Genomic DNA, 7109 nt, shown 5'->3' with positions numbered 1-7109 from the left:
TTCGTTTAGGATTCAGACAAAGACATGTTTTTTTGAATTCCTTAATTGGGAGGGTTTATCCCCAACCATCTACTGATCAATTTTAAATGATTTGCCATTTTGAGGAGGAATCCGCATTGCTGCTTGCAGCTATATTTACACATTATTTTTTTTGTGTTTTCTTTGGAATCCCAGACACATTGCAACCTTCATTGACCCAGGATCCTGGACTGAAAAAACAGGAAGAGACATTGAGTTATGTTTTAAATGATGGAATTAATAATTTAAGTATGTATGTATGTATGTATACATGTTTAAACAAGCTATCAGTTAGTTTTTTTAAACTAACTGTGGATGGATGCACTTTTCCATTTTTTTCCTGAACAGTGTACAGGGAATTCCTGTGGAGTCTACATGCTGATGGTAAGAATGTTTAATTTGTCAAAGCTTTTAGATAATAAAATCAAAGTCTTACAGTATTATTTGTATTTCACAGTATGCACTCAGCACCTGTACATCATGTCCATTAACATTCACAGAGGTAAGCTGGAAGTTCACACAAGTATGCCATCAAACTACTGGTATATGTCAATCTTTTATTTTTATTTGTGTGTGTGTGTGTTTTTAGGAGGAGGTGCCATTGATTCGCCAGTGGTGGTGCATTCAGCTTATGGAGAGGTTTTGCCTAGAAGGGTATGACAGACTCTACAGATAAAATTTCTGAATCTTGGCTGTATTAAGTCACTGTTGGCAAAGTTTTACTAGAAAGGTGTTATACAAATAGAGTGCATATACATTTACATATTTTCCAAAGACATGGACAGAGATTTGCATACTGGACAGAAGAAGCATCCCAACTCATTCAGGGAACCCTTGAGCCTGTCTTTAGGGTGTCAGAATCCACCACCACAAAACTGCTGCCCAGCAGAAGAGTTGTGGTTGAAGAGGACACTGATTTTAGTGGTCATATATCAAGCAGTTGCATGCATGCAGGATAAATAGTTTAATTAGTTTATGTGCCATAAATATATAACTTCACCAGGTGCAACAGCCAAGCATTGTAAAAGACCTTCATACAGCGTGGCACTGGGTTCACAATCACAGAGACGTATTCCATGGGGATGTGAGAGAGCCTGCTTTTCTGCAGATGAACCGTGATGAACAACAAAATGCCCTCAGGAAGGTCCTGGGGGTTGAATTCTCCAATACAAAGGATGACTTTTTGTTTATATTTCAGTGTCAACAGGACATGGAAACATTTTTGTAATACTGTGTTGATGAACAAGTCCTGAAGGTCAATGCCATGTTCCTCAATTGCAGGGAGGGAGGGAGGGAATGAATGAAGGATGGAAGGAATTAATTAATTTATGAAATAAATTGAATTAATAAATAACTTTATTCTGTGTGTTTCCTAAATGCAGACATTTGTAAAAGTATGCTGAAATAAGTAGAACAGTTAAGTAGAACATATCTTTAGAAAATGAAATATTAAATGTAAAGAAACGCACACACACACACACTTATATGCACATCTGTATTTCCCAAATGGGGTCTAACAAATGTAAACTATTTAGTTTAATTTATTTTTATTTTTCCATATATTTAATTTTATTTTATCAATTTAATTTGTGCCACATATTAACCTTGAAATATTTTTACAAAAAAAGTGTATTTATTTCAAGAGAATCACTTTCTTTTTTTTTTATTGAACAAAAGACTTAAAAAACAGAAGAAGAAAAAACACTTAAGAAAACAGAAAAACAGAGATAGTCTCACTGATCTATATAGATAGATCAGTGAGACTACAAAAAAAAAATTCACAAAACATCAAATGCAATAGAAATTAAACACAATAAATTAATACTAAAAATAATAATCAAATAAAGATAAATATTGTGAGAAAAAATTTAATAATAATTGTCACCTTCAGGAAATAAGAAGGTAAATCTTATAATGAAACCATAATTTTTTTTAATCAACAGAGCAGTTTTAGCAGCTTTCTTGTTAAATGATAAACAAAGAGAGTCATAGAATAATTCTAGATCGATACAAAACAGCCTAAATTTGGGCTTAGAATCAGTGATTTTACATTTATGGAGATGAAACTGTCCACAGAGCATTAACAGTACTGATCGGTTAGTTTTATATATATATATATTGAACAATATCATATACAATCAGCATGGCAACAATCGTATATCATTGCAATATAACAATGAAATCAGGTGCAAATGTGCATTGCAGGAAAAGATCAACAAAAATAAATAAATAAAATAAAAGCTATAGCTCACAATCACTAACATACATAATTAAGATATTTAATTATTGTGAAATTTTGTTTGTAACATTTCATTTATTTTTATTTACACCAGACCAAACTCGCAGTATCCAGAGTTCCAGTCTTCTGAAGAAGACATTATCATACCTCGGAAGTGCTTGGTACTGATCCCACCATCTCCATCATCTCCATCATCTCCATCATCTCCATCATCTCCATCATCTCCACCATCTCCACCATCTCCACCAGTCCCACCAACTCCACCAGCCTCTTCTACACTCGACTCATCAAGAAGGCAGACAATTACTCCTAAGCATTGGTTTTAAGCTTTCTTGTATAACTGTAAAAAATATTATATTGTTGCATTAGTTCCACAAGTTAAAGTAAACAAATTCAGCATAGATGAAACATAAATACACTACTGTAAAGGTGTCACAGTTCTACCGGACACCCTCAGCAGTAATATTCTACCATCCCTATCCCCTGAGTATTAATCATCTGCACCTGTCCCTCATCACTACATCTATCAGCTCCACGACATATAAACCCAATTCTCCTCTCACTGGTCTGGTCTCGATTAGAATATGGACAAACTTACCTGCTATAGCTTCTTACCTCCTCGAAGACATTCCCTTGCTCCATCACTCCTTAAATGATACACCTAGGTCCCAGTTATTTATATCCATTCTCAAGATCTCGGTTATTTATATATATCTATATCTATTCTGTGTTTATTACTTTCCTTACCTCAGTTTGCTATTTGCCTTTGTTTGCAATAAACACCACATAGTTCAACACTATCTCCAAGTCTGAATATCTGTTACAAAATGAACAGTAATTAATTAGCACTCATATTTTTGTTACATGTTCCCAAAAGATTATGTTCTCTCTCTTTGTCTTTCTGCCTGTCTGCCTATCTCTCTGTGGCAGACACTGTCTGTCTCTTTCTCTGCCTGGCACTCTCTCTCTCTCTCTCTCTCTCTCTCTCTCTCTCCCTTTTCTTGGCACCTGCAAGCCTCTGATATAAATTTACTGGGTTGACTGTTTACATACATAAATTACTCCCAATAGTAGTTTTGATACATGGACATAGGCACAGTCTATAGAGCCTACAAACAACTTCTGAAATTACAATAGTAAATGCTATGCTTGCTGTTTACGACTTTGATTGTACAGTGGACTTTTATATATAACATGTTATAACTTACTGAGTCAACAGCAATAGAACGACACATAATAAGTCAGCTTGAACATTTAAAAGAAGAGGTGGCTGTGATCAAGCAGCTGTTATTGTCTTAGACTAATCGCACCTCTTCAGCTGCATTCCTGCCAGAGGGCATCCGTTTGGCACTGAGCAACATGCAAGACCTCGGAATGGTCGAAAATAGGCTTAAGGAGGAGGCCTGCTACAGTGAAATGGTACATTTGGTTTATTCAAATACCATATTCTATAATCACAAGTTTATTACATTTTCCATTACAGTTTGTTTCTGTCATAGTACACTAATAGAGTATTACCTCAATTTAGACAAAGTATCTGGCAAAAGTTGGGGGTCCAACCCATCTGCCAACACAAGACGTATCCTTGTGCGCATGCTAACCACCCCACTTGCTTAACAATTGTGCTGGCGTGGCTCTGGCCAGAAGTTGGCCTTTGGGGATATGCTGGTCTGCAGAGCAGTCTTAGGTACAGTATGTAATGTACATGTGTGATAAGACCTTAGAAGGGGAACAAAATCAAAAGTTAGAATTTAATTGTAAAGGCCAAATTAAATTTTTGTCTGTGGCTCAACCTGGCTAGACCTTTTTTACAGCTGATATTTGTTTAGTTTTGACCAAAACTACTATGGTTATAAAATGTCAGCTAACTTTTAGTTCATAGTAGTACCAGAGGTTGCATTAATGGAAAAGTGTCTGTCATTTAATTAATTTTAAAAACACTGACAGGTAATTAAAAATGCTTTCCGTCATTCTGACAGAAAAAAAAATCGTCCCTGATTTCAGTTTTGAAATCTTTGTCAACCTGCACGTTATGAGCTAAACAAAAAATAAGACTGGAAAGTGATATCTAAATTAGGGCCTAATAATAATGAAGAACAAGCATGAATAACATACAATTTTTTGCTTGTCAGGACATTGTTTTGTGTGCACCGCAACACATGTCAGCCCTGATGTGAAATGAAATCATTCACTCCAGATAAATGCTTTTTAAAAAATTCTGTTAATAATATTTTTTTAAGTAACGTTAACATCGCAGAAATTTGGCCGTAGCCTTTGTAGAATTTTTTTTTATGCAAAATGTAAATAAAATGTTGAGAAGTTTCATGGGAATCAATATAACGGACTAGTTGACCATTTTTTTCAAATGCCGACTAGCAGCACTAGTCGACTAGTTTGTGTTCTTCAAAATATTCTTGGTGACCTGGGGAACTTCCTGGAGTGGAACTGCCCTAAAAAGTTTTTTTTTTTTTTACATTTACTTTTCAATTATTGTTTTCTTTCTCACTTAGATGCTGTGACAAAAACTAACCAGGCCACAGGATCTGAAGTGGAAGCTGCGATTAAAATGTGGCTCCATAATAATAGAGACAGGGATGGGGGAAGGAGCAGAAGGACCAGAAGAAAAATGGCAGAGATCCACTGGTGCCCCTAAGGGGATTGATTTCTACTTAATGTTTTCTAATGTGGTTCTAAGTGGTTATTGTTCTGTTAAAATGTATTTTACTTAGTATTTAATCCATGATCAGTTTTGTACTCAATTTGAAATGTGAATAAATGCAAGTATTTGAAACATATTTTCAAACAATACGTGCTACTTTCAACAAGTGCAATTATTCTGCATATGCATTAATAGTAATGTTGTGGTATTCTGCAGGTACAAACTAAGACCAAACAAATTGTATTATTTGTTAAGGACCCACAGGGCGTAATATGGCCCAGATACCGTGCCCACAGTATGCACACAACCTAGGGTTAAGCAGAGTAGGCCCCCAGTGGGGCCCATTGTGAGCCCGCAATATGCCAACAGTATGTCCACACTTTGGACCAGCAGTGGAGAGCCCAGACCAGCCCAAAGTGTGGGCATACAATTGGCCCCACTCTGCTTGGTGTGGGCAGACACTCATCCCACACTTTAGGGCTGGCCCACTGGGGCCCCACCTGAGCCCCATAGTGTGGGATGAGTGTCTGCCCACACAGGCCCCAAAGGGGCATGTTTGCTGGTATGGGCCTACGACGTTGTAGTTACGTTGCCAATAATTATTGACATTACCAAAATATTACGAATCTATTACGTAACTGGAACGTTCTTGTTTATCTTGCAAGGCTCCCGTAATTACGATGTTGTGAATTGGTAATTTAATGGAGTGGTGGTGGCGTAGTGGTCTAAGCACATAACTGGTAATCTGGAAATCAGAAGGACCTGGTTCGAGCCCCACAGCCACCACCATTGTGTCCTTGAGCAAGGCACTGAACTCCAGGTTGCTCCAGGGGGATTGTCCCTGTAATAAGGGCTCTGTAAGTCGCTTTGGATAAAAGCGTCTGCCAAATGCATAAATGTAAATGTAAAATGTAACGTTAATGAAATAACGGGCCTGTGGCGTTGTAGTTACGTTACCACTTAGTAAGTCATGAAATTACCAAAAAGTACGGAAAAATTATGCAACTGTTACGTCGTGTGATTGCTGGGTAGGGTTTGTTTTCCAAATCATATTCTGGTAGTTTCAAATAACAACTGTCAACAATTGCCGAAAATAAAATTAGCATTTTCGCACATGCGCAGTACAATCGTGTTTCCGGTACGGATCGAGTAGTTACAGGGCATTCTAATTCCTCCCATTCATTTTAATTATAGTTGCACCAGAGATTATTTAGCAGAGACGGAACACTTCTAAGTGCTTCACGTGCGCTATCCACCTTATTCCTACACCCCCTGAAATGTGGTGGTACCTCCGCTAAGAAGTAAATAGAGTTGTAGTTGCATTGTACGTTCATACATTTTTTCGTTGTGGTGTTGATCATTCATACTTCCTGATGTTTTTCCTCATTAAGCTCCACCAGGCTGTGCTCAATGTACAGACAGCATTACATCTTTAACAGAGGTTTGGGAAGACGATTTAAAGAAATGGCCTCAGGATGTATGTAGAGTTACGAACTGAGCTCTGTAAGGACATCGTAACATGTTCAAGCCGAAATGACTTGAGCAAAACATAAAACAATACTCACTAAGACCCAGAGGCGTTTCCAGCATTGAAGGACATCCGAGCTTAGCCCAGAAAATTTTTATGCAAATACAGGGATCAATCCTCCAAGAGTTTTTTTTTTACAGTAACACATTACTTTCAGTCAAAGTACATCTTAATTGTGTGAGACTTTAGTAGAACATAATATCAACTGTTGTGTATTGGTATTTTACATTTTAAGTCAACAAAACAACTGTCCTAGAGAGTTCAGTCAATCTCTTTTCACCTGCTCCTGTCGCTCTCCCTTCTCATCAAGTGTTGCTGTCTTTTCTCTCTCCTTCCACCAGAAAGCTGAAAGAGACAAAAGGTGTTTAATGTTAACATTATTTTAACATTATGTACACACACATACACACACACACACTCTCTCTCTCTCAACACACACACACATTCAACATACACTATTCACCTCTTGCTGTCTATCTGGTGTCCTTCTCATCACTTGCTGCTGTATCTCTCTCTCTAGTACTATCCTTGACTAACTCATCCTATCTCATCCCTGTATCATCTGTGATTCAAAAGAACAGATACAGCACATAACTTATTGCAAATCAGCTTCAAACAACTAATTCATCAAGTGCTACATATGTCAAATTGTAGACCAATACCAT

General features: G+C 37.1%; 1 long non-coding RNA gene across 1 annotated transcript; it reads left to right on the top strand.

The window, feature by feature from the left end:
• The first annotated feature begins 211 nt into the window (after nucleotides 1-211).
• On the top strand, nucleotides 212-2440 carry LOC127637665 (uncharacterized). Its single transcript, XR_007969773.1, has 5 exons — nucleotides 212-234; nucleotides 367-402; nucleotides 476-520; nucleotides 608-672; nucleotides 2352-2440. It is a non-coding gene; the product is annotated as an uncharacterized LOC127637665 (long non-coding RNA).
• The last annotated feature ends 4669 nt before the right edge of the window (nucleotides 2441-7109 follow it).

This window comes from Xyrauchen texanus, chromosome 45 (assembly GCF_025860055.1).
Source record: "Xyrauchen texanus isolate HMW12.3.18 chromosome 45, RBS_HiC_50CHRs, whole genome shotgun sequence".
NCBI lineage: Eukaryota > Metazoa > Chordata > Actinopteri > Cypriniformes > Catostomidae > Xyrauchen > Xyrauchen texanus.
The sequence above is the reverse complement of the archived record's forward strand: the minus strand, read 5'-3'. Positions and strand labels throughout refer to the sequence as shown.